The sequence below is a fragment of the Lissotriton helveticus genome, chromosome 4_1 (genome assembly GCF_964261635.1).
Source record: "Lissotriton helveticus chromosome 4_1, aLisHel1.1, whole genome shotgun sequence".
NCBI classification, from domain to species: Eukaryota; Metazoa; Chordata; class Amphibia; order Caudata; family Salamandridae; genus Lissotriton; species Lissotriton helveticus.
In genome coordinates, this window is record NC_136063.1 from 2108387046 (window position 1) to 2108414240 (window position 27195).

Sequence of the window (27195 nt, forward strand, 5' to 3'; positions counted from 1 at the left end):
ATCAGCGCTTGGCCTACTACGTGGGCCGTGATGGTCCGGAGGGGGATGGCCTCAGGATAGCGGGTGGCATGGTCCACCAGAACGAGGATGAAGAGGTGCCCCTGAGAGGTGCGGGGGTCCAAGGGTCCCACAATGTCAATCCCCACTCTCTCGAAGGGGGTGGTGACCACAGGAAAGGGCTGGAGTGGGGCCTTGACTTTTCCCCCGCTCTTCCCGCTGGCTTGACACGTCGGACAGGATCGGCAGTGGTTGTGCACATCGTTGCGCATCTTCGGCCAGTAGAAATGGGTCACCAGGCGGCTGTAAGTTTTATCCTGCCCCAGGTGCCCGGCGAGGGGCACGTCGTGTGCCAAGTTCAAGAGGAAGTCTCTGAAACGGAGGGGAACGACCAGTACTCGGCTGGCCCCTAGTTCGGCAACTTTCTGCTCGCTGTAGAGAAGGTCGTGGTCTCAATAGACCCAGTGGGACCCCGAGGGGCCTCCAGCGGCTTGAGTGGCAGCTTGTTGTCGGATCCCCTCGAGGGAGGGACAGGTTTTCTGTTCCTGCCGGAATTGTTCGCGGGTGGGGCCACCTTCTTGGCGCCATTGAGCTAGTTCTGGAAGGTGGCCGAGCTCGGTGAGGTCTTCATGGTTGGGCCCCTGGGGGCCAGGTGCAAGGTCGGCGTCCTCGGGGACGGCGGGCGGTGGCGGTGAGGGCCACTCTGGTTCCTCGGTCGGAGCATCCTCCGGTGGGGCGAAGGCTCGGGCGGACATGGAGCGGGTGGTCGCACAGACCCACTCTGGAAGGCCTAGCATCCCCAGATGCTCTCTCCGCTCGACGCTGGCCCAGGGGGAACTTTCCAGGTCGTTCCCGAGGAGGCAGTCCACGGGGGCATCGTCCCGGATGGTCACCTTCAGTATACCCGACACCCCTCCCCATTCGAAGGGGATGCGGGCCATCTGGCACAAACTCTCGGAGTTGTCCGCCGTCCGCACCGGGCACATGATATTGGGGAGAACTTGCTCTGGGGTCACCAAGTGGCATCGGACCGCTGTTACGCTGGCTCCAGTGTCTCGGAGGGCTTCGGCCCGGCGGCCGTTGATGGTGACCCATTGGCAATATTTCTGGGTGTTGCCTGGAATCGGGTCTCGGGGACCATGTCTCGATCACCCAGGCATGCCAAGATCATGGCGGCGGGCTCCCACTCGGCCTGTTTGTGGTCGTTGTCGTCTTCCTCGCCTCTTTCTTCCCCCAGGGCGGCGGCCGCGATCTGGCGGTTGGGAGGACCGGTGGTGCCGGGTCGCTGGTTCATCGGGCAGAGGGGGTCATTCGCGTAGTGACCCTGTCGCTGGCATCTGTGGCACGTCACATTCGGGCGGGGCCCGGGTCGGGCTAGGGGAACCCCCCTTCGGCCCAGGGCTGGTGAAGTGGAGGTAGGGGAGGACCCCGTGGGGGTGTCTCGTCCCCTGCTCTGGCCTCCTCCGCCGCCCCGGGGTCGGTGGATCCCCGGGGACCCCCGGCCGTAGTCTCCCATCGGACTCCGGGGGACTCGGGTGCTCACCCATCTATCCGCCTCGATAGCGAGTTTTCGGGGCTCAGTCAGTTTGCTGTCGAGGAGGTGCTGCCGGAGTTCGATGAAGCAGTTGTTGGACAAATGTTCCCATATAATGAGGTCGACCAACTGCTGGTAGGTGGTGACCTTGCTGCCTTTGATCCACCCCTCGAAGGCTCTGCTGTAAAAGTTCACGTATTCCACCCAAGTGGTACTGGGGATTTTTTTACAGTCTCGGAATCGCTGCCGGTACATCTCGGGGGTGAGTCCATAGCGAGTGAGGAGAGCGGTTTTCATGTGCTCGTACGAGGTCATCTCGGGGTCGGGGAGCTCTAGCAGGGCATCTCTCCCCTCATTGACGAACTTCCCCCACAGGCCGGCGCCCCAGTCCTTGAGGGGTACTCGATGGGCGGTCATGGCGACCTCGTAGGCTTTGAACCACTGTTGGATGTCGTCGTTCTTGTAATAGTCCTTGACGACATCCTTGGGTATGTGCACCTTTGTGTCCAAGGGCAGGGGCGAGGTCTTGCCCCCGGAGTCGTTGGCATCATTCGTTTTGGCCTTGAGTTCTAGTTCTTTTAGGCCGCGCTCATGCTCGAGCATGAGTCTCTTTTCATCGAGGTCTCTTTGTCTTCTCTTCTCTTCCAGGTCTGCTTCTAGCCGTCGTTGCTTGAGTGCGATTTTCCTTTCCTCCAGCTGTAGTTCTCCATCCAGCCGGAGTCGGGCGAGCTCCAACTCGTGGAGCCGGTTCCTCTCTCGCTCTCGGGCGTCTTCGTGGGGGCTCGTGCCTGGATTGGCGGGTCTCTCCCCCGCTGGGGTCGTGTCGGTCTCCGGGCGTCCGCTCGGGCCCGGGTTGTCTTCATTCCGTGGTGGTGTATCATCGTTGTCCACCCATGCTTGTAGGGCTGATTTAAAGTCTTCCTTGGTGCTTAGCCCAGTGGTAGCGATGCCCAGGTCTTTGCAGAATTGTTTTAATTCTTTGTGACTGTAATCTTCCATTTTTTCTTTCTGGAATTCCGTAGTCGGTCTTGTCTCTTGCGTAGTCATGGTCGTAGTGTGTTTTTCTCGGTAGTGAGTGAATCACCCTCTGTACGATCTGCGTCGGCTCGGATCCCGTCGCTTGCCACCAATGTTAGAAAGGCGATCCCGGGGGAGGCAGAAGATGTCTGATTGACCACCCCTAGGTCCACCCCTCCGTCGAGAAGTAGCCGAGCATTATCGAGAGGCCTCCTGGGTGAGGGTCCTCTCCTAGGATCGGACAGCAGGGTAACCACAACACTACAAACGGACACCACACAAGAGGTTAAGTTCTTAGGCTTTATCAAGAATAAAGGTTGCTGGGTCTCAGCGGTATATACAGGCAGATCGAGGGATCTGTAGAGTCTCGTAAAAGGGACAGGGTAGCGGGACAGTCTCGGTATGGATACAGGAAGGGATACCCTGCGCACAGCTCTCAATCCTCGAGCCGGGGGTTCCGAGAGGTCGAGCCGCGGCAGCGCCAGCAGGCTCTCAAGACGATTCAGCCGTGGCAGCGCCAGCAGGCTCTCAAGATGGTTCAGCCGCGGCAGCGCCAGCAGGCTCTCAAGATGGTTCAGCCGCGGCAGCGCCAGCAGGCTCTCAAGATGGTGCAGCAAAGGTGGGCCGCGGCAGCGCCAGCAGGCTCTCAAGATGGTGCAGCAAAGGTGGGCCGCGGCAGCGCCAGCAGGCTCTCAAGATGGTTCAGCCGCGGCAGCGCCAGCAGGCTCTTAAGATGGTACAGCAAAGGTGGGCCGCGGCAGCACCAGCAGGCTCTCAGGGTCTCTTCAGGTTACAGGCAAGGAGTTCTTCTTGTGTCGGCCGTGACAGCGTCAACAGGGCTTCCAGTCCAGGATACAACTGGCGTCATAATCCAGGGCTGGCCCAGATATAGGGCTGGAATCCTTTGATGTCCGGACCCTCGCGCCTGGGGGTCAGAGGGGCCGGGATGATGGTGTCCAGACACCCAGCAGGGGGGTGGGGCCAGCGCCCAGGGAGGCCGGAGGGCGATCGAAACCAGGCGTCCGGGGACGGCTGGAGGGCCATCGAAACTCCCTTTTCTCCGGGATCTGTCGAGTGGCCACTCGACCACCTGGGTGGATCTTGGTGCCTCGATGTCTGGGCTTCGCTGGGGCCTGGGCCGGGGCCGAGGCCACGTGGTCGTGACGTGGTGGGCCCAAGATGGAGTCGGGCGCGGCCTCGTGCTTAGGTCGTGAGGGGCCCATGATGGAGCCAGGCCGGTAGGGGGGGTCCGGGATGGTGACCGGACCAACAATGTTGGGACGTGCAGTGTCGGGCAAAAGGGCTGCCCGCTGCTGGGTGGAGGGCCGATGTCGTCCTGGGCCCGCCATGCGGGAGGGGTAGGACCACGCCATGAGGCCGGGTCCAACACGTGCGAAGCGGATTTTTTGCTTGGTCGCACTTGCCAACTAGAATACTATACAATTTTGCTGGAGTAAACACTTGCGAACACGTAGATGCGGCGGGCAGCGACAATCTCGCAATTGCGAGATTGCAAAATTTGCAATTTCGCACAAGAAATCCACCAGCAGGCAGCATAAACCTTGGAAAATTATGAATTTTTATCAGAATAACTCCTCAGGTTGACATTTGCCTGCACTTTGTTTTGCTAGGAGTCCATTTTGGGGGCGGGGGGGTGGGAGGAAGGAAGTGCCCCACAGTCTCCAACTTCCTGTTCCTGTCCAGCAGGCTCCTCCCAGTGCTTTCTTCATGTGCTGGTCACTTTGATTTGGATCTTGACCTGGAAGGATTACTTTTTGTGGATGCTGCTGGATATTTGGAGTTTTTGCAAAACTGAAAGCACTCAGCAGGTGCAAAAGTTCAATCGTATCTTTAGTAACCATTCCCTGTAGTGCCTGGAAGGATTACTTTTTGTGGATGCTGCTGGATATTTGGATTTTTGCAAAACTGAAAGCACTCAGCAGGTGCAAAGGATCAATCTTATCATTAGTAACCATTCCCTGTAGTGCTTCCTGAGGGGCCCCTTCAGAGTTCAGTTGCCTACTTGCAACTATTCTATGACCCTGCTCTGACCCTCACAGCAGGCTCAGAGAATAGCTACAAGTATACAACAAAGGTCCTGTTAAAAAAACTTACACTGCAACAGAAAGCAATTACAGATAAGGAAGCAGGTGCCAGGCAGCCTGGAAGTTCAAATTCAGTGACACATTAATCAACCCCTAATTCATTCATGTCAGTTGAGGCAGGGCAGGTGTGCTTTTCCCCCCATAATCTACAGGGATGAACTAGAGGGTGGCATGGGTGAGCGAGAGGGTGGCATGGGTGAGCCAGAGGGTGGCAGTGGTGAAACAGCGGGTGGCAGTGGTGAAACAGAGGGTGCTGTGATGAACCAGACGTAGAAACAACATGGTCGCGACCGTTGCTACCCGACAAGTAAGTTTGCGTTTGCGAACTGGTAAAAAACCCTTGCGAAATGGCAGAAACACTTGCGAACACAAAGAAAAAAAGGAATCCGCAAAATTCGCGAGAGTTCGCGGATTTTGCGGATTGCGAATCCGTAAATACGCAATTTCGCGGATTGCCAATTCGCAAAATCCACCCATGCTTAAACTTGTCCTGCTTTTCTCCATAGGGACGGTGGGGCTGGGGCAGTCGGTCATACATCGGGCAGGTTCTGCAGAGACATGGTCAAAATTCTCCTTATCAACACGATTGTTGTCCGTTTTGTGCTCCCTCGTCCTGCATGTGCGCAGTGCTCGAACGCTGTGTAGCCGGAAGAGCTGTTAACTAGGCATTCAATCGCTCGACATTTTTTTTCTCTAAGCCCCGTCCTTTTGCGATTGGGGGGCGTGTTTTGGTCCGATGATGCCACGCATAGAAAGAACAGCAAAAAACACGCCCCTCAATCCGAAACTGACGGGGCTTAAAGTGAGGGACAAAGCTCTTCTCCAATGGCTGGCCGCCGTTTACAAAGCCAGCCAATGGAGAAGAGCTAGCTCGTTTACCCTCCATACTAGAAAACATAAAATCTCGGCAGCGAGACTGCGCAAGCGCAGCCTACGCAGGGCGAGACCTAAAAAGGACCACCAGCTCGACAGGTAAAATAGTTCCTTTCTGGAGGTACCGTCTGACCGTAATAGATTTAATGCTGATGCTTCTCTTCTAGTTACTGTTGCTGGTGCTATCCTAGCTGGGTCACATGATTGTTGATATGTACACACTAGCGAGCTACTTCACACTTGAGGTGCTCCAATGTGCAGCCTTGCGAGCGTGTCACCAGGCAGAAACTAGATTTTACTGTACGTTATTTGAGTTGTGCAGCAGGCACACTAGGGCTCTTCTATATGTGTCCCAAAGCATTATATTAGTAACAGTGAAAAAGTACCACAGCATTTTCACAATCTGCCATGTCCCACATTCAGCCGCCGGAGATGCGGACAGTGTGTCATGGGCCCTAGTGTGTCATGGGCCCTAGTGCAATGAAGGAAATGGGTCTCCTGGCCACTGTCTGAACTATGAAATACAGCAAGAACCAGGGTTCAGTGGGACCTTCGCTTCTCTGGTCCCAGGTGCTATTGCACCTGCTGCACCAATGGAAGCTACGCCACTGCACACAGCACCAGGATGGCAGACTGTCATAGGTGGGGGGTGGGGCTCCTCATCCGCACTTCGGCACTTTAGACTCAGTTTGATAGCATGTTGAGCTGCGTTTGCAGGAAAGTGTCTTATACCCCAACTCCTCAACCTGTTCCCCTACACTAGAATAAAACACAATCCAACTAACAGACTCACATGCCCAGTGCTCAAATTAACCCATCACTAATCCTCTTTGGGTTCTTGACAGCACGCTACTTGTTGAAAAGCACTTTGACGTATCGTTAGGGTTCTTACTACTATGATCTCCCAAATACCACGTTCTAGATTCTTCCGTCTTCTATCCCTCCATTACCCTCCTCAATTCTACAAACAGACTCACATGTCCACTGCTCAAATTAACACATATTTAGCTATACTAACCCACCACTAATCGTTTTTGGGTACCAGAGTAGTGTGCTACTGACTGAAAAGAGCTTTGAAGCCTCGTCAGGGTTAGCAAGCACTATATAAATACAATTACAATTACACTGCACTCTGAGTCCTCCCACTGACTGTATGTGTGGAAACCCGGGGAAACAGATGTTTCTTCATAGGCACGGCTTTGGCTCTTGATGTACTATTATTTGATCTTTAGACCACGATTTAAACTCCACACAAAATAAACTGCAGAACACAAATGACTTTCATAATACATCAGACCTAAATGTGAACAAGGGAAACTTGCTGCTTCGCGCCACAGTCGTCCATAGCGGGGCAGAGGACTCCAAGGCCCACAGACCAGTGGGGGCCTCAAGCGGAGCAGGCAGCCCCTCCCCCTTGCTACAGGGGGACTCTTCAGCTCCTCGCGTCTCCCGCTGCGAGGGAGACGCTTCGCGCCACAGTCGTCCACAGCGGAGCAGAGGCCTCTAAAGACCCACAGACCAGCGGGTACCTCAAGCGAAGCAGGTAGCCCATCCCCCTCATCAACAGGCGCATTTAATGGCTGGCTGACTCTCGCCGCGCGGGCAAGCGCCGGGCTAAGCCCGGGCAAAGGGCGGGCCGTCTGTGGCCGTCAGAGTCCGAAAAAGGCAGGGTCGGGCAACCCCTGTAAGCATCAGTATAAGGTGAGTGATATCAAGCACCATGGGGAAACATTCAGTTATATCTGGCCCAAAGACCTCAACTGTCACCACCATTGAAAGTATGCTCGTAGAAGCTGTTAATATGGTCTCAACTGAGATCGAGTTAACTGAAAGAAGACTTTCCATGGGTCTACCAGCATCCCACTTGTATTTGTCTGACGGAGCTGAACAGGGCAATTCAATCACTCCTCTCCCATTATCCCCAAATTTACTGATCACTACCCCCAGCGAGCGAGAAATGTTGCACGAGGGCCTTGAGATTGACGATGTTGATGCGGACAACTCTTAACGCCAATTGGGGCCTCAAGTCATTGCCAGTTGTAGGGATTCGGCTTTGGTCACCAAAACAGTAGGGGCAAAAAGGAAGAGAGGAGTAACCAAACTGTTGGACCTGGCCTCGTGGCGTGGTTCCCCCCGTTCCTCAGCACCCCGTTAGCCTAGCTCTGCACCCAGAAACCCCTGGTCGTCCTGTTCCCTGACCGCCCACCTCTCTACACGACCCCACCAACCGACGACCAGCCCCGCATTCCACCGTCCTCCTTCCCAACCCCGGGTGCCCAGAACCTGCATCACCCCACAGGGCCCCAATCACCATTTTCCCTTCCCGAGGTCCCTGACTCCCTGGGCCTTGCCTGACCTCGTCCCCAGCGAAACCTAGGCTCCAGATACGCCAGTCCCGGCTGGGGGGTAAAGGGCTCCCCGAGTGAGATAAGACAGGGAGTTTTGATTGCACCTCCGGCCTCCCCTGAGAGACTGGTTTCTCTCACACCTCAGGCCTTCCTCTGTGGGCCGGTTTCGATCGCACCTCTGGTCTCCCCGAGAGCTGGCTCCAGACCCTGATGGGCGTCTGGGAATTCCCGACCCATCTTCAAAAGGATCAAAGGGGCCAACCGACGGACCTCTCCAACTACCAGCCCCCTAGGCATGAGACCACCACCTGCGAGGGTCCGGACATCAAAGGGCCCCTGGACTATATCAAGGCCCGCCCAAGAACTAGCGGGCAGTTGTATCCTGGACAAGAGAGCCCTGCTGATCTGATCGCGGCTGAACCTTGGGAAAACTGAACCTTCGAACTCTTCGAGCCCTGCTGACGCTGTCATGTGTCATCTTCGTAAAGACGGAACCTGGAACATCGGAGCCCTGCTGACGCTGTCACGGCTCATCCTCGTAAAGACAGAACTAGCATATCGGAGCCCTGCTGACCTCGTCGCGGCTATCTTCGTGGAACATCTGAGCCCTGCTGACGTGGTTGCGGCTCCTCAAGAACTAACCTCCGGATCGAGCCCTGCTGACCTCGTCGCGGCTCGAGGAGTACTCTGGTCCGGCTGGACCATCAACGCTACCAACACGACCTGATTCGTCCCAAAGTGAGTAAAGCAGCCAGTACGATCATCATCTTCCGTATCCCCTGACTCGAGGATTGAGAGCTGTGCGCAGGGTACGCTTCGTACTGGCCTAAAGACTGAGACTGTCCCGCTTCCCTCTTCCCGAATTCCTGAGACTTTACGATCCCTCGATCGCTTGTAAATAAGAGTGCTGATTCCTTTTTACTGTTGATAAAGAACTTGCTTACTGAAAATCTACGGTGTGGTGTCCGTTCGTAAGTGTGGTGTGGGCTCAGTGTGTATGATCCTAGACTCGAAGTCCTCCCCGGTGAGGACCTCACGTTAAGACTCGGCAGTATTTGTGGGAGAGGTGGGTCACGGAGTGGTTGGGAGAGCATAGCCTGGCCCTCTGGGATCGCCCCTTCTAACACAACCCCACTAGCAGTAAGAGGAAACAGCCTGCTCGCATAAAGCTCAACCCACTCCCCTAAGTATGTGGAGGCGAGGATCTACTGCTGTCACAGCAAGCCCAATTGAGCAAACACAGGATAACACCGTAGACCTGACCACACCAGAAGATGCAATTAACTCCACACATACACAAACTGAGCATACAATTGCACATGGTATACATGGAAGATCGGGTGATTTCCAATTGACATCATAATGGACTCTGTTTACGATCGTTTAAAATTTTAGTGGATAAACAATTTACTGCTTTGTTAAAACGGTTGGACAGATTGGAAAACCTGGTTAAGAAACCTGATATAAAGAAAAATAATGTTACCATTGTTGATAAAATTATGGGGGGAAGTAAACAAACGGAAGTAACTGACCATGGCATGCTAAGTGCGAGTGGTGATTGTACGCTTTCAATTGTTAACGCTGCATGTGACAAGTGTGGCAATTCTAAGGATAGTCCTCCTCTCAAACCCACTTCCAACCTGATGTCCCAGTCAAATGCAGTCGCTGGCAATGGGACCATTAGCAATAGCCAGTCACGGAATCTAGCTTCAGCTATCCCTGTACCGCTGGCCCCCGTTCCTACAAGTATAGCAACTGCACCGAAAAATCAGGCTAAGAATCCATCTATAGATGTCCTTAATCTACCTCCCGAAGCCTGCCCATATGTTGTAATTTTAGCTGGTGTTCCCCCCCTGAAGAAAGACCAATCAGAATCATGGGAACAACTTAAAAACAAGAGTACTGATTGGCTAACAAAGTATAAGGGCCTAGGGATGGTGAACGTCAACAAAATCCTAATGGTGCGACGTGTAGGATGGGTGGAACCGTCAGAAAAGAATATCTCAGGTGACTGCATAGTCGTGAATTTTAGACGTCCCCCCCTGGTGAAATGGCTATTGCGAGCACAAGTTAATCATAATACTGCCCCAACCCTCATAAATTCACTACCTTTGGGCTTCTTCTATAAACCCCCTTTGGGCCCACGTAATCCTTTGATACCAATATGTAACACACAAAATCGGTTTACTGCCCTGTCCAGCCTGGAGAGTCAGGATTGACTATTGAATCACCCACCTACTATTACATCAGAGACAGTAGACCCCTTAATATTATGCCCAGCTGTTAGTGAACTCATAACCCCAGATTCGAAATTAAATGTTTTAAGTTTGAACATTGCAGGATTAAGATCCAAATTGAATTCCAGGGAGTGGGTTGATCTGGTTAATAATTACGATATTTTGATGTTTCAGGAGACTTGGTGCACAAATGAATTGTTTCTAGAAGGATTCGTGTGTTATAATAGCACTGAAATCAGCCCCAAGTTGGGCCGACCCTGTGGGGGGTTATCAACATGGATAAAGATATCGGCTGAGGGTAGCTTAAAATCTGTAATGACAAATAATGTGAATGTCCAAGCCATTATTTATTCACGGGGGCTTCGATTTGTTTAATTAACTTTTATAATGATGATTTTACGTCACTACCAAATAGACATTTTATTAAGTTGTTTGAATTTATTGACGAACTGAATGACGAGCAGAGGGATGGCAAAATAGACGGAATACTCCTAGGCGGAGATTTTGACGCACGACTGCACAGTGGAATTGATAACATCACCACAAGGGTGATCCCATGCAAAAGAGGGGAGGAACTTCGTAACTACTTATCCCCCCCTCAAATGATTAATGTAATGGAAAAGGTCGGCATTAACCCAATTAAGGGTCCATTGCCTACCTACAGAGGTCGCGGATGTTCGTCTATCATAGATTATGTTTTTATATCATCCTCATTGGTAAATTTTCTAGTATAGGCTGAGGTTTTATTCACGAGTCAAGGTGTCCATAACCCAATTTTAACAACTATTAGACTTTCCTCTACATTTATTGCTCAAAAGGAAATAGGAGCTAAACATTTGGTGGCATCTACTGACAAGCTCAGAGTGATCTGGAAGGGGATAGACAATAAAGCCCTCTTTGCACGTATGATAAGATCGTATCCCGTACTTGTAGATACGTGCTTGTCAAGTAGCACCTCGGGTGGTGAGATTATTGAGGCTTTTAGTGGTTTATGTGCTGGCATTAAACACATAATCTCTAAACCCGTTACTAATTTAAGCAAGAACCCCAGATGGTTCGATAGCACTTGTTCGCGGGCTAATAGAGAACTGCATGAAGCATTGGCGGCTACACCCAGGGATATAACTCTAGTTAAATCATTAAGAGCCTGCTACAAGACAGCAACTAAATTACGCTCAGAGGAGATATTGAAAGAACGCTGGTATAATCTTGCTAGGGCTGCTTCACTTAAGGATGTAACTGGATTTTAGAAGGAAGTTAAAGGTATGAGGTCTATGGACACGAATATTACCCCCATAAGTTGTATTATATCCAGTGAACTATGGGAGGAGCATTTTGCTAGAAACTATACTGCTCCCACAAAGACCTCTAGCAGTTATACCTGCTCCCCAGTCCTAAAGGTTGCTATAACTATATCTGAAGTCGAGGATGCCATACACCAAAGTTTAGGGAACAAAGCACCAGGTTCGGATGGGCTATCAATCGACCTTATAAAGCATGAACCGGACTTTTGGGCTCCCCTTTTATGTAATGTTTTTAATAATCTGACTAATGCAGCTATCCCGAGCACTTGGTCGACCAGTATTATTGTGCCCATTTTTTTAAAAAGGCGACAGATCCAACCCCAGCTGTTATCGCCCAATTTTTCTGATAGACAACACATTGAAGATTTTGGGCAGGGTTGTCTTTAACAAGATTAGGAACTGGGCGGAAGACAACCATATTTTAAACTGTTGTCAGCTGGGTTTTAGAAGCAACGTTGGAGCAGTGGAACAGTGCTTGAATTTGAATCTTATCTTGGGGAAATATACGGTTGCTCAAAAAGTTCCACTCTATCTGGGTTTTATGGAGTTAACCTCAGCTTTTGATTTTGTTAATTGTTAGACCTGACACCCTTGGCGTGGTTTTTCCCCCATCTTTTTGCCTCTGACTCCTGTATTTTTGATGCTGTGCTGGATTTCGTTTTTGCTGGTTTAGATGTTTTGGACACTATGCCACTGCTGATCAGTGCCAGAGTGTAAGTGCTCCCTCTGTAAATTGCCATATTGATTAAATATACCTGATTGGCATATTTGCATCACCATGAAGTCCCTAGTAAAGTGCACTATGTGTGCCAGGGCTGGTGATGACAGATGCTACTAGTGGGCCTGCAGCGCAGATTGCGCCACCCACATGAGTAGCCCTAAAAAGGTGACTCAGGCCTGCCAGCGCAGGGCCTGTGTGCAGTCAGTGAACTGCCCTGTCCCCCTGGCCAGTGTCTCCACTGGCTGGGCCTAACTCTTCCCTGTCTGTGCACATCAGTCACCCCTATGGAAGGCTCAAGGTACCCCCCTGGGCAGGGTGCAGTGTATGGATAAGGTAGAGCATGTACTAGTGCAGGTCACATGCTCTGGCAGTGGGCAGCAGCCATTTTGTGTGCTCACCTCTGTAAGGCTATCTTGCTCCATAGAATAACATGGGGGAGGCTGGTCCCAATGGATACCAGCCTATCTCCTCATAGGAACAAGATGGGACATAAGTGAGAGATATCCCTGAACTCAGAATTTAATAACACATCTTTTAGTGAAGGTTGTTTTTAAATCCTGTGTTTGAGAATAGTACTTTTAGAAAGTGGCTGTTCTCTTGTCTAAACCTTTCTGTGTGCCTGGGTCCGGTTGTGGAATGCCTTTCTGATATGAGGGTGACAGGGGCTGCAGAGCCCCCAGAGGGAGGGGGTCGGAGTCAACCCGTGGATGAAAGGCAACATCTGCTGCCAGGGAGGCGGGAGGAGATAGCGCCTGACAGTGCCGGGCTGTGCTTGCCTGACCACCATGCTGGCTCCCCCTCCTGCTGGCCAAACTGTCACCTCTGACCCTGATGCTGTCAGGAAGAAGAAAACCAGAAACCCCCAGCGCTCCGCAACCCCCAGAACTGGTTTAGACCGGGCCCAGGGCCCCCTTGCACAAGAGACTTCAAAGGACTTCAAAGACTTTTAGGGGTATAAGGGAAGGACCCCTGCCTACAGAAGACTAGATTCTAAGATTCTACAATCAAGAAGGAACCTCTGCTGGAAGAAGGACTGCTGGAGAACTAAAGGAAGATTGCCTTGCTGTGTGCTCTAAGGGCTGACCTGTTCTGCTGTGCAACTGAAAGCTGAGGAGGAGAAAGGGACTTTGCTGTGTGCTGTGACCCTACCTGCTTGAAACTGCAAGACTTTGCTGTGTGCTGTGTCTACAAACTTGAATCTCCAAGGGCCTGAGAGGAGCTGGCCCCCTGTCTGCAACCCAGGGACATAAAGGTTGCCCAAGGACTACGAAACTCTGCCGTGCCCCCTGAAGCTGCTGGGTGGTGAGGAGATCGTGAACCCGTGGGGTGGTCTGCCCAAACGCGTGGTTGCTAATTGCCAGCTGTGTGGAACAATCGCTGTGCTCATCGGCACAGATTCAGGGGTGGGGAAACGTCGTGGTGTTTTCCTGAGTCTAGGAACCCCCCCCCCCCTGCCGATTGGGCTGGTGAGGAAACAGGCTGCCTGCGATCTACGGACCTAAAGATCTCTTGCCGCCAAATCACCATCGCGGCCCGGGGCCAGGAACACCCCCCGCAACTTGCCTCGGTGTTCAGGAGCTGCAGCGGCGAAGAACGAAGCCGCCGCGCTCCCATTGGCTGAGGGACCCGAGCCCTCTCACTAACGCCGCGACGGGATTGGCCCATGGAGCGTGGCGTCATCGGCGAGGCCGCGCTGCCATTGGTTGGCGGCCTCGCGTTCAGAGGGGCTCGTCAGAAGAGCCGCGACGGGATTGGCTGCCTCAGCTGAAGCTGACCCTGAAGCCGAGGAAGGGCCGTGATCACCGCCGGGACCGGGGAAGACTAACCGGACCTCGCCGGGTGAATCCAGAGCGCCCCGCACCCCTGGCCTGCCGTCCCCCCACAAGGTGAGCAGCACCACCTCCCCCGCCGCTCGTTGGATTGTCGAGAGCGGGCGGGAGAGGAAAGGGGAGCGGCCGGGGCGGGGGACGAGTGCGGTCTGATCGGTGCGGTGCGCCCGGAGCCTAAGAACGAGTGGGTCTGTCTCGGGGGAGAGAAAGAGTCCCTGGGCCTCGCGGAGGAGCGCATTTACCCAGCGCTTGAAGCCCACCCGGAAGAGTACACGTGGGCAGTGTTTCCTTGCTCGTTTTGGGAGCGCATTTTCCCTAGATAAGTCAGTATTGCTTATTCTGAGCGCTGATCCCCAAAGAGACTTGAGACTGTCCTTTTATTAAGAACTTCCTATTTACAAGTACTGCAACCATTAAGATTAAGAGCAACCTTTGAGTGATAAAGTGATTATTGTGCAACTATCGTATTTACCTTGCTGAAACTAGATAAAGCTATATATTTTTATAAAATATACTTACCTGTGTGGTCTCAGTTTGTGGTGGATTGGGGATTATTGTTGTGTTAAGTGCAAATATTATACACATTGCCTTTGATTAGCCTAGACTGCTCGTTCCATGCTACCTAGAGGGTGAGCAGGGGTTATCTCAGAGGGCTATTCCTCCACCCTGACTAGAAGCAAGGGTCCCTACTTGGTCTAAGGTACCTACCTCTGCCAACTAGAGACCCCCAGATCTAACATTGTTGGACAGCGGTGAGGATTTTGAACTAATAATTGCACTTGACCTGCAGTGATTTCTTGTACATCACTAGTCTAGTTTAGCAGAACAGGTTGAGCAAGATTTTTTCTTTTTGGTGAAACCTTTTAGTTGAAAAGGTTAGGAAGCATCATGTCTCAGAAAGCGCTAAGCGTGAATGGAGAAGTGGAAGTGTAATTTGAAATCCAGGAGTTGTTCACCTATAACAAGGAGCAACTGAAAAAATTCTGCAAACAGCTTGGATGCCCAGCGAAGGGTGGCGCAAACAAGGAAGAGCTACAGAAAGCTCTGAGGGCCTGGTGGGAGGCCAAACATGGTGATCCAGAAGCTACTATTGGAGAGGGAGGCACACAGGAGAATGCTTTTTTGTCCAGTGAATTGCCAGTGAGGAAGCCAGGGTCTAGGACTGGCAGCAACCACTGCGGTAGGATTATTTCTCCAGAGGAGGTGGAGGAGAATCAGAGAGCTAAGGCCCATGAGATTGAGCTTTTTAAGCTCAAAGCACAAGCAGAGGCGGAGGAGAGAAGAAACGCTCTCGCTTTGGAGGAGAGGAAACTCCAACTGGCTCATGAGTTGAGCCTGAGGGAGCTGGACATTAAATTCAAAAAGGTGGAGTCCAGTTCTAATGGTGGCAGCGCACAACCAGTATAGGCGGGTAAGGTATACATACCAAAGGATCTGGTACAGAATTATCAGAGGGGGGAGGATATTTATGCGTGGTTCAGAGCGTATGAACTTGCCTTAACGATGAATGAAGTGCCTGAGAAGAATTGGGGGGCAGGATTGTGGAAGCATTTTGAGGCCTCTGGGAGGGATGTTTTGGCACCCTTAGAAGCCGCAGGTACTTTATCCTACCCCGCTATGAAGGAGGCTTTGTGCCTCAGGTATGGGCTCACTGCAGAACAGTACCGCCAGAAGTTTAGGAACTTCAAGAAGCTTGATTCAAGTACGTGGGTGGAGTGTGTGAGTATGTACACGTGTGCACTGGAAGGTTGGATAAAGGGCAGCAAAGTTACTGATTACGTGGGGTTGTGTCACTTGATTAGTTGGGAGCACTTAAGTAGTTTATGTGTTCCAGAGCTGCGCCAGCATCTTTTAGATAGCAAGTTAACTGATCCCAGTGAGCTTGCTAAAGAGGCGGACCGCTGGACTAGCACCAGGGTCCACAAGGGGGTGGTAAGTACCCCAGCCAAAGGTGGACAGGGTCCCGAGCAGAAGAGTGGGGGGGACACGGGTAATCAAAAGGAGTCTTCTAAAGGGCCCCAAAATGGTTCCCAGGAGAAGGGGTCTCAACCCCCCAAGCCTAAGAAGTCCTGGCCCCATAAGGGCACGCAGGATAAAAGGGCCCCACTTACTTGCTATTCATGTAGGGAGGTGGGGCACATTGCCCCCAAATGTCCAAAGAAGAAATCAGCACCCACTGGTGCTCCAGCTCCAGCTCCGGCGTTAGGCAGTGTAGCTTTGGGAGGGGATTTGATTTCTAGTGGGGAGAAGGGGTTAGCATTGATGACCCTTGTCTCTCTAGGAGACCAAGAGATGGCCCAGGAAACTTTGCTGCCAAAAAAAACACTAAGAAATACGGGCAGAAGGTGACCATCAATGGACAGGAAATAGAGGCTCTGAGAGACACAGGGGCCAGCGTGACATCTGTCAGGTGTCGGTGGGTGTCTGAAGAGCAAATTGTTCCCAAGGTACTCCGGCCTGTGGTGGCCTCTGACAGTTCAGTGCGCTACTGCAAGTTGGCAAATGTTCCATTTGAATGGGGAGGGGTCTCCGGTATTTTGGAAATTGTTGTAAGTGATGCCTTGCCTGTAGATTGTCTATTAGGTAATGACCTGGAGAGCTCCCCTTGGAAAGAGGTGGAGCACAGGACTCACTTGGAGATGTTGGGTTTGCCTGCGTGGATCTGCGTGTCCACCCGTGCAATGACAGCCAGAGAGGGCGGTCTAGCAGAATTGGAGCCTGGAACAATGGCCCAGGAACCTGCCAAGAGAGGAAGGGGTAGAGGGCGCGGGAAACCAGCCCCCACTGTTCCCACGGTCCAGGAGGAAGCAGACCCTGAGGGGGATGCCCTGGAACCTACAGGGGAGCAGGTGGCCGAACTGGGGGAATTGCCTGAGCTGTCCCAGTGGCAGCAAGAGGGTGGTCCCTCCAGGGAGGAATTCTGCCAGGCTCAGAAGGAGTGCCCTTCTCTCATTGGTGTGCGGCAGCAGGCTGCAGACCAGGCAGCAGGCCTGGGGTCCAAGGAGCATTTGATCTACTGGGAGGATGACTTACTTTATAGTGAGCCTAAGTTTGCTGAGCCCGGTGCAGCCCGTGTGCTGGTAGTACCAGAGCGCTTCAGGAACTTCCTACTGGGTCTGGCTCATGACGTGCCTCTCGCAGGACATCTGGGGCAAGACAAGACCTATCACAGGCTTGTCACCCATTTCTACTGGCCCCAGATGAAGAAGCACGTCTCTGCCTTTTGTAAATCTTGCCAAACTTGTCAGGCCAGTGGCAAGAGCGGAGGGAAGTGCGTGGCACCCCTCCAACCCTTTCCTGTGGTGAGCACCCCTTTTGAGCGGGTGGGCATTGACATCGTGGGGCCCCTGGACCCCAAGACAGCCCTAGGCAACAGGTTTATCCTGGTATTGGTGGACCATGCCACTCGGTACCCGGAAGCCATCCCGCTCAGGACAGTCACAGCCCCAGTGGTGGGCCGTGCCCTGATGGGAATCTTTTCCCGGGTGGGATTTCCCAGGGAGGTGGTCTCAGACAGGGGGACAAACTTCATTTCTAGGTATATGAAGTCCCTGTGGAGTGAGTGTGGGGTGACATACAAATTCACCATTCCTTACCACCCTCAAGGAAATGGCTTGGTTGAAAGATTCAACCGCACATTGAAGGGCATGATTATGGGCCTGGAAGAGCCCATGAGGCGAAAATGGGACGTCTTGTTACCATGCCTATTGTTTGCCTACAGGGAGGTGCCCCAGAAATCCTTAGGGTTCAGTCCCTTTGAGTTGCTGTATGGCCACCCTGTCAGAGGGCCTCTTACTCTGGTGAAGGAGGGGTGGGAGAAATCCCGTGGAAAAACCCCTCAGGATGTGTTCAGCTATGTGCAGGCCAGTCGCAACCAGACCAAGCGCTTCAGGAAGCTCGCTCAAGAGAACCTGGAGGCTAGCCAGGAGGAAATGAAGAGATGGTATGACCAGAACACTTCTCTGGTTGAGTTCCACCCTGGTCAGAAAGTGTGGGTGATGGCGCCAGTGGAGCCTTGTGCGCTCCGTGACAAGTGGTCTGGGCCATATGAGGTGGTGGAGCGCAAGAGCGAGGTTACCTATTTGGTTAACCTGAAGACTCCCAGGCAGCCCCTGAGAGTGCTACATGTGAACCGCCTCAAACCCCACTTTGAGAGGTCTGAAGTGACTATGCTCATGGCTACAGATGCTGGAGGGGAGGAGGATAGTGATCCTCTCCCTGACCTCCTGGCAGTCAAGGAGCAAGATGGGTCAGTGGATGGCGTGGTCCTCTCCCCCACCCTGACCCCAGAGCAGCAGGAGGACTGTTGCCAAGTCTTGGGTCAGTTCGCCCCCCTGTTCTCCCTGACCCCAGGTGTCACCAAGTGGTGCGTCCACGATGTGGACACTGGAGACAGTCTGCCTGTGAAACAGAAGTTTTACAGGGTGGCTGACAAGGTCAGAGCCAGCATCAAGGAAGAAGTTTCCAAGATGTTGGCGCTGGGGGTTATTGAGCCCTCCAGCAGCCCCTGGGCTAGCCCAGTGGTCTTAGTGCCTAAGAAAGCTGCTACCCCCGGTGGCACCCCAGAACTTCGGTTCTGCGTGGACTACCGTGGGCTCAATGCGGTCGCCAAGACTGACGCGCACCCCATCCCCAGAGCTGATGAGCTGGTGGATCGGTTGGGAGCTGCCCAGTACCTGAGCACTTTTGATTTGACTTCAGGGTACTGGCAGATTGCCTTAACTGAGGGGGCAAAGGAGAGGTCAGCATTTTCAACGCCAGAGGGGCACTTCCAGTTCCGTGTCATGCCCTTTGGGTTTAAAAATGCCCCTGCCGCATTTCAGAGATTGGTCAACCAGGTACTGGCGGGGCTGGAGCAATTCAGCGCAGCCTACCTGGATGACATTGCTGTGTTCAGCTCCACTTGGGAGGAACACCTGCAACACCTCACTGAAGTGTTGAGGGCTCTGCAGAAGGCAGGCCTCACTATCAAGGCCAGTAAATGCCAGATAGGGCAGGGATCTGTGGTGTACTTGGGACACCAGGTGGGGAGCGGCCAGGTGGCGCCCCTACAGGCAAAGATTGATACCATTCTGGCTTGGGAGCCCCCCAAGACCCAGACTAAGGTGAGAGCCTTTTTAGGTCTCACCGGGTATTACAGACGGTTTGTCAAAGGTTATGGCACCATTGTGGCCCCTTTGACAGAGCTAACATCTAGAAATCAGCCCAGGAAAGTGAATTGGACTGAGGCCTGTCAAACTGCTTTTGACACCCTCAAAGCTGCCATGTGCACAGCACCGGTGCTTAAGGCACCTGACTTTTCCAGTGAGTTCATTGTGCAAACTGACGCTTCAGAGCAAGGTGTGGGAGCAGTACTCTCACAGATCAATGATGAGGGCGGAGACCAACCAGTGGCTTTCATTAGCCGGAGGCTAATCCCCAGGGAACAGAAATGGAGTGCAATTGAAAGAGAAGCTTTCGCTGTGGTCTGGGCTCTGAAGAAGCTGAGGCCCTACCTGTTTGGGACTCACTTCCGTGTTCAGACCGACCACAGGCCCCTCAGATGGTTAATGCAGATGAGGGGTGAAAATCCAAAACTGTTGAGGTGGTCCATTTCCCTACAGGGGATGGACTTTACGGTGGAGCACCGCCCTGGTACGGAACACGCCAATGCTGACGGTCTGTCCAGATTCTTCTGCCTTAGTGATGAGGACTCCCAAGAGGTTGGGTAGTTCTCCCCACTTTCAGCTGGAGGGGACACGTGTTAGACCTGACACCCTTGGTGTGGTTTTTCACCCATCTTTTTGCCTCTGACTCCTGTATTTTTGATGCTGTGCTGGATTTCGTTTTTGCTGGTTTAGATGTTTTGGACACTCTGCCACTGCTGATCAGTGCCAGAGTGTAAGTGCTCCCTCTGAAAATTGCCATATTGATTAAATATACCTGATTGGCATATTTGCATCACCATGAAGTCCCTAGTAAAGTGCACTATGTGTGCCAGGGCTGGTGATGACAGATGCTACTAGTGGGCCTGCAGCGCAGATTGCGCCACCCACATGAGTAGCCCTAAAAAGGTGACTCAGGCCTGCCAGCGCAGGGCCTGTGTGCAGTCAGTGGACTGCCCTGTCCCCCTGGCCAGTGTCTCCACTGGCTGGGCCTAACCCTTCCCTGTCTGTGCACATCAGTCACCCCTATGGAAGGCTCAAGGTACCCCCCTGGGCAGGGTGCAGTGTATGGATAAGGTAGAGCATGTACTAGTGCAGGTCACATGCTCTGGCAGTGGGCAGCAGCCATTTTGTGCGCTCACCGCTGTAAGGCTATCTTGCTCCATAGAATAACATGGGGGAGGCTGGTCCCAATGGATACCAGCCTATCTCCTCATAGGAACAAGATGGGACATAAGTGAGAGATATCCCTGAACTCAGAATTTAATAACACATCTTTTAGTGAAGGTTGTTTTTAAATCCTGTGTTTGAGAATAGTACTTTTAGAAAGTGGCTGTTCTCTTGTCTAAACCTTTCTGTGTGCCTGGGTCCGGTTGTGGAATGCCTGTCTGATCTGAGGGTGACAGGGACTGCAGAGCCCCCGGAGGGAAGGGGTCGGAGTCAACCCGTGGATGAAAGGCAACATCTGCTGCCAGGGAGGCGGGAGGAGATAGCGCCTGACAGTGCCGGGCTGTGCTTGCCTGACCACCATGCTGGCTCCCCCTCCTGCCGGCCAAACTGTCACCTCTGACCCTGATGCTGTCAGGAAGAAGAAAACCAGAAACCCCCAGCGCTCCGCAACCCCCAGAACTGGTTTAGACCGGGACCAGGGCCCCCTTGCACAAGAGACTTCAGAGGACTTCAAAGACTTTTAGGGGTATAAGGGAAGGACCCCTGCCTACAGAAGACTAGATTCTAAGATTCTACAATCAAGAAGGAACCTCTGCTGGAAGAAGGACTGCTGGAGAACTAAAGGAAGATTGCCTTGCTGTGTGCTCTAAGGGCTGACCTGTTCTGCTGTGCAACTGAAAGCTGAGGAGGAGAAAGGGACTTTGCTGTGTGCTGTGACCCTACCTGCTTGAAACTGCAAGACTTTGCTGTGTGCTGTGTCTACAAACTTGAATCTCCAAGGGCCTGAGAGGAGCTGGACCCTCTCTGCAACCCAGGGACATAAAGGTTGCCCAAGGACTACGAAACTCTGCCGTGCCCCCTGAAGCTGCTGGGTGGCGAGGAGATCGTGAACCCATGGGGTGGTCTACCCAAACGCGTGGTTGCTAATTGCCAGCTGTGTGGAACAATCGCTGTGCTCATCGGCACAGATTCAGGGGTGGGGAAACGTTGTGGTGTTTTCCTGAGTCTAGGAACCCCCCTGCCGATTGGGCTGGTGAGGAAACAGGCTGCCTGCAATCTACGGACCTAAAGATCTCTTGCCGCCAAATCACCATCGCGGCCCGGGGCCAGGAACATCCCCCGCAACTTGCCTCGGTGTTCAGGAACTGCAGCGGCGACGAACTAAGCCGCCGCGCTCCCATTGGCTGAGGGAGCCGAGCCCCCTCACTAACGCCGCGACGGGATTGGCCCGTGGAGCGTGGCGTCATCGGCGAGGCCGCGCTGCCATTGGTTGGCGGCTTCGCGTTCAGAGGGGCTCGTCAGAAGAGCCGCGACGGGATTGGCTGCCTCAGCTGAAGCTGACCCTGAAGCCGAGGAAGGGCCGTGATCACCGCCGGGACCGGGGAAGACTAACCGGACCTCGCCGGGTGAATCCAGAGCGCCCCGCACCCCTGGCCTGCCGTCCCCCCACAAGGTGAGCAGCACCACCACCCCCGTCGCTCGTTGGATTGTCGAGAGCGGGCGGGAGAGGAAAGGGGAGCGGCCGGGGCGGGGGACGAGTGCGGTCTGATTGGCGCGGTGCGCCCGGAGCCTAAGAACGAGTGGGTCTGTCTCGGGGGAGAGAAAGAGTCCCTGGGCCTCGCGGAGGAGCGCATTAACCCAGCGCTTGAAGCACACCCGGAAGAGTACACGTGGGCAGTGTTTCCTTGCTCGTTTTGGGAGCGCATTTTCCCTAGATAAGTCAGTATTGCTTATTCTGAGCGCTGATCCCCAAAGAGACTTGAGACAGTCCTTTTATTAAGAACTTCCTATTTACAAGTACTGCAACCATTAAGATTAAGAGCAACCTTTGAGTGATAAAGTGATTATTGTGCAACTATCATATTTACCTTGCTGAAACTAGATAAAGCTATATATTTTTATAAAATATACTTACCTGTGTGGTCTCAGTTTGTGGTGGATTGGGGATTATTGTTGTGTTAAGTGCAAATATTATACACATTGCCTTTGATTAGCCTAGACTGCTCGTGCCATGCTACCTAGAGGGTGAGCAGGGGTTATCTCAGAGGGCTATTCCTTCACCCTGACTAGAAGCAAGGGTCCCTACTTGGTCTAAGGTACCTACCTCTGCCAACTAGAGACTCCCAGATCTAACATTAATATATCGCGTTTATGGGAGATTCTTTTAAATTAAGGGTTGGACGAGGCTTTGGTTAATTTTCTGGCGTATTTGCACAGGGATTTGAAGGCACGGGTGAGGATAAGTAATGATGGGGAAGTCTCTGGGGACATCACCATTGGCAGAGGGGTCAGACAAGGTTGTGTTCCTGCCCCTCTGCTTTTTATTCTTTATATAAATGAATTACACAATTCCTTATCTAAATTGACCAGTGATGTACCCAAAATGAATGGTAAACTACTCCCTGCGCTTTTATACGCAGACGATGCGGTCCTTTTGGGCCGCACCCCCAATGCACTTCGCTGCAGTAAAAAACAGCCTAGCTAGTGTGAATTTGGAGCATATTTGTTTAAGCCCATTAGCAGTGGAAGGTATAAATATAAGATCAGTTAGGGGGGCGCTTTATGACCTGTACCATAAAGAAAGACAGGACATTGAGCGCAATAAATAATCGATTATTTGATATATGCCCCTTCTGGAGGCCCCGAGCATTCAACATCTTATGCCACAGCAATACCTTAGGAAAAATATAGGGAGATGGAAAAGGAGTTTACTCTACCACCTTAGGGATGGCAGCATAAAATATTTACTCTGCTTTCCATTTGGCTTTAACAGCAATCTGGAATAATTGAGCTGCCCCTGCGGCATTGGTAGCTAACAAACTTTGTTACACTTTTTACCTTTTTGTAAATTCTATGTAAAACACACAAAACAGTATTTTGCTCCCTATTTCAAGGCACGGGCTATCTTGGATTTTAAATTAGCATATTTTGACATTTTAAAATTAGGAAGTGCTGATTTGATTTTTCGTTCAAGCACATTCTTACAAGCTGCGGTACGCTCACGTGCTTCAATGATAGAATCCTAATGTCGTATAAGTTCTGTAAGATGGCTAAGCGGAAAGCCCCTATTTCCCCGCCCACAACCAAAATCTTGATGTTGCTGCAAGTAGTGGCAGGATCCATGGGGTTTTAGCTTACATATTTATATCTTGACGCTTATTATTAGCTGACTCACTGAATAATATCGAATTTTATTTGCAAAATATTGCTGGCTCATTGAATATATTGCACTTTGTTTGCAAATTATTGCTGATTTTGTACAACTACCTGAAATCCCATATTTTGCACTTGTCTGATCGATTGCATCTATTGCATTTCATTTGTAACCTGTTGCTGATTTTGCACAACTGTTTCAAAACTCATATTTTGCACTATGCCATTTAAGCTGCTAGTTTTTAGGCCCGTCCAACTCTTCTAAATGTAATTTTATTTCTGTAATTTTGTACCTTTATTGGATGATATTGTATATTCATATGTTTTAATTTTTTTATGTATTTCTTACTGGTGGTGATGAACTGTGCTTTTATGGATATTCTTATCCGAATAAAGATTATTTTATTGATTGATTAAGGTGAAGCAAGTGGTGGCCGGCCCATGCTAGCGAGGACTTGCAATCTACTTTCCATGGCTTTGCATTCATCAAGGGCACTGTTTACATTACACTTTTACCAGTTTTATCTCCTTATCTTTAACTTTATCTATGTGTTTTATGCCTGAGAAAACGAGGTAGCCAGCCATACAACTTAACCCCTTCCACGCTGATGACGAGCTGGGCTCGTCATGGCGTAGCCTCCTCGCACGCTGATGACGAGCCCAGCTCGTCACGTAACATGCGCTTTTAAAAATCTCAGCGTACGAGCGGAATTCCGCCCGCACGCACGCATGCGGTTAAGTATCAGACTCTAAGTTAGTATTTCTGTAGTCTTAATCTACACTGCCATCAGGGCATTATTCATGAAATAACCAAAAAGACAACTGAAAATGTCTTTATATACCATATGAACCCAGCTTTCCCACCCACAGCAAACATTATCCAGTAAGAGCTATAATGTAATTTTGTGTGACAACAAAGGTGACAATCCAAGACTGTTGTTTACCTTAGTCAGAGATTTAGCACTAAAGGGGTATCACTAACTTCAAGTGTGCACAGCTGGGTCTTTCCACGGAAGCCATCTTTTGTTCAATGCTTTATTTGTACACTAACTGATGGGGAAAGGTTGCACACGGGTGTAGACTACTCCCTGACAAGTCTGAACATAGTGATATTCCCACAAGGGAAAGTGATACATTTAGGAAGCAGCACATTTCATTACACTGTGATTACAAGATGCTACTGTTTCATAATAAGTGATTTTCATAACAACTCAAATTCCTCCCTACACTAGAACAAAATAAAACACACTGTGATTTCCATAACTACTCAAATGTTCAAATCACATTATTTGGAAAACGAATTATGCAAAGAATAGTATTAGAGTTCTCCAGGGCACTTAAGTGTGCCATAGATAGAGGCTCCTCTCTGGCCAATGGGTAGTGTTTTCAACCACTTGCTCATCATATCATCTATCATTTCATATTGGACTATGGCCTACTCGCATTAGACTATAACATCACACAATCTCATTCACTATCATTCTCACTGCATCACGCTCATCATTATTCTCTTGCACTCATACCATCAAATTCATATGACAGCCAGCACACTGACTGGCATTGCACTCACCACATAGCACTCATCAAATCACACTAGCCACATTTACACTATCACTCACACATCATCACACTAACATCATTACATTGATTGCTCTTGCACTTTCTGCATCACAGTTGTTGCATCTCACTCAACGCACTACTCCCCACGTCACACCCACAACACACAACCATATAAGATACATACATCACAGACTGCAGTTGTGCTCGCTGCATTATCTTTAGCACACCACACAGCACATTTATACCTGCACTCTCACACTCACATAATCGTGCTGCATCACTGTTATTCACATTTTGCTTCTAACCACCACAACATACAGTATTGAGTAGGCACACTTTGGCCATTAGGCCTATTTTCTGTGAGCACTGACATGTCTATTGATCACATGTGCACTGCTACCTAGAAAGAAGTCCACTTTAGTGCTAGGGCTGGTGGAGCAGTGCCATTTGTAATACTTTTTCATTTTTTGTCATTCATTTGTTAAAACTATCTTCAAGTTGCAGTCATTTAAACCAACAGTATGTTTTGTTGGTGCCCCTCAGAAATATTTTCCTACGAAGTTCATTGAAACTAAAAAGTCTTTCTATACTTTTCTTTCTGATTTATATGTAATGGTTATTTTTATTTAAAATTTGTTTTGCAAGCATTTGTTACCACGTTTAGGGGGCGGTAGTTTTTATTTTTATTTTTGTGGCATATGCTTGTAGTAAAAAAAATGCACCAACTTGCCTAGGCCAGACTATTGGCTTTGTCAATGCTTGTTTATTTATTAATTACATTTCAATATGTGAGGCTTGGGAAACTGCTAAACCTTTCCCTAGGCCAGACAAAAGAAAATTGCATCACTAGGTATAAACAACAACGAGAGGCCCAGAGACACATCATAGGCAGCGAAGCCAAAACTATTACCTCACTCTGAATCCATTATAAAGTATTACTGTTTTAGCTGCCGTGAATGGAAACATCCATCTTTTTTCTGCATTTATTTCTTGGGTGCCCCAATGACAACTGCCTATGCTAGTGAAACACGCATCTGTTATTGAGGTGGTGCCATCGCAGAGGTGTCTGGGTCCTTGTGGTAGCACAGAGCTTACCTCCATCTGAAATATCATGGAAGGGGAGAATCTTGTCAGGAGAAGGCCCCCCTCTGTGGCATAGCACATCTGCAAGCAATTCAAACACATTATAAGTACAGAGCCGGCAGCCGAGAGCCATTTTGTGTTGGTCACTCTCTCAGTTTACTGTATGTATTAAATGTACTCCACTGAAAGCTATTGCCCAACTATTCTCCAACACCTCTTCTTTTAATAATAATCTGGACTGGTTGTGGCCATTGTACATCCAAGTCAATATGTTGAGTGTTTATTGATTCTTTCTTCAATTATTTCTGGCTGGGTGAGATTTATTGCGTCCTTAGGCATTTTTCTGATTTTATAGTAATGCTGCATGTTTTTACCTGTTTTGATTTGCACAACTCAGAATGATGTGTTTTCTTCCTGCACAAAATTGCTAGATTTGCAAAGGAAAACGCCAGACCTGTGCCAAGCTTGCTTACAACTCATACTCCTGATTCAGACTCAAACTCCGGTGTGACCCCAAATAGAGATAAGTAAGACACAGAGAATTTAAAATAGTTATGTATGTGTGCTACACATTTTGTGAACGAGTTTTTGATTGAAAACAGAATGGTTGTACTTCTTTGAGCTTTAATAAGGGAACTGGAACTGGTTACTTCTCTATTTCCAATGGTGTGGTGGAATCAGCTCAACTTTCTTTGCTCAACCTGTCATAATTAAGCGTTTTGTTGAATTGATGACCGGTGAAATGAAGAATGTTAGCTGTTCAGCAACTGTGTATCCGACCTCTCTTCTAAAGTGATATAATTGCTGATTGATGATAACTGAATGGCTGCTTCAGTGTTAAGCCACTCCATGTGGGAGCATGGGACCCTTTGGCAACTAGCCTATCCTTGTTACAAGGGCTGCTATCGTCCTTGGAACCACAAAAGCCAGATACTGCTGTGAGCTCAAAGAACTGCCAAGTAGCTCCCCTATTACATCTCGCCTAGGCACGCTTGCGCTGTCTCTTCGAGACCTGCTATGGGGCTTGGACTTGAAAAAACACCCATCTTTTTCTTTGGTTCCTATTGCTGTCCTTAAGAAATGCTGGCTTGTCATTGGTGAATACACTTAGTAGTCCCTC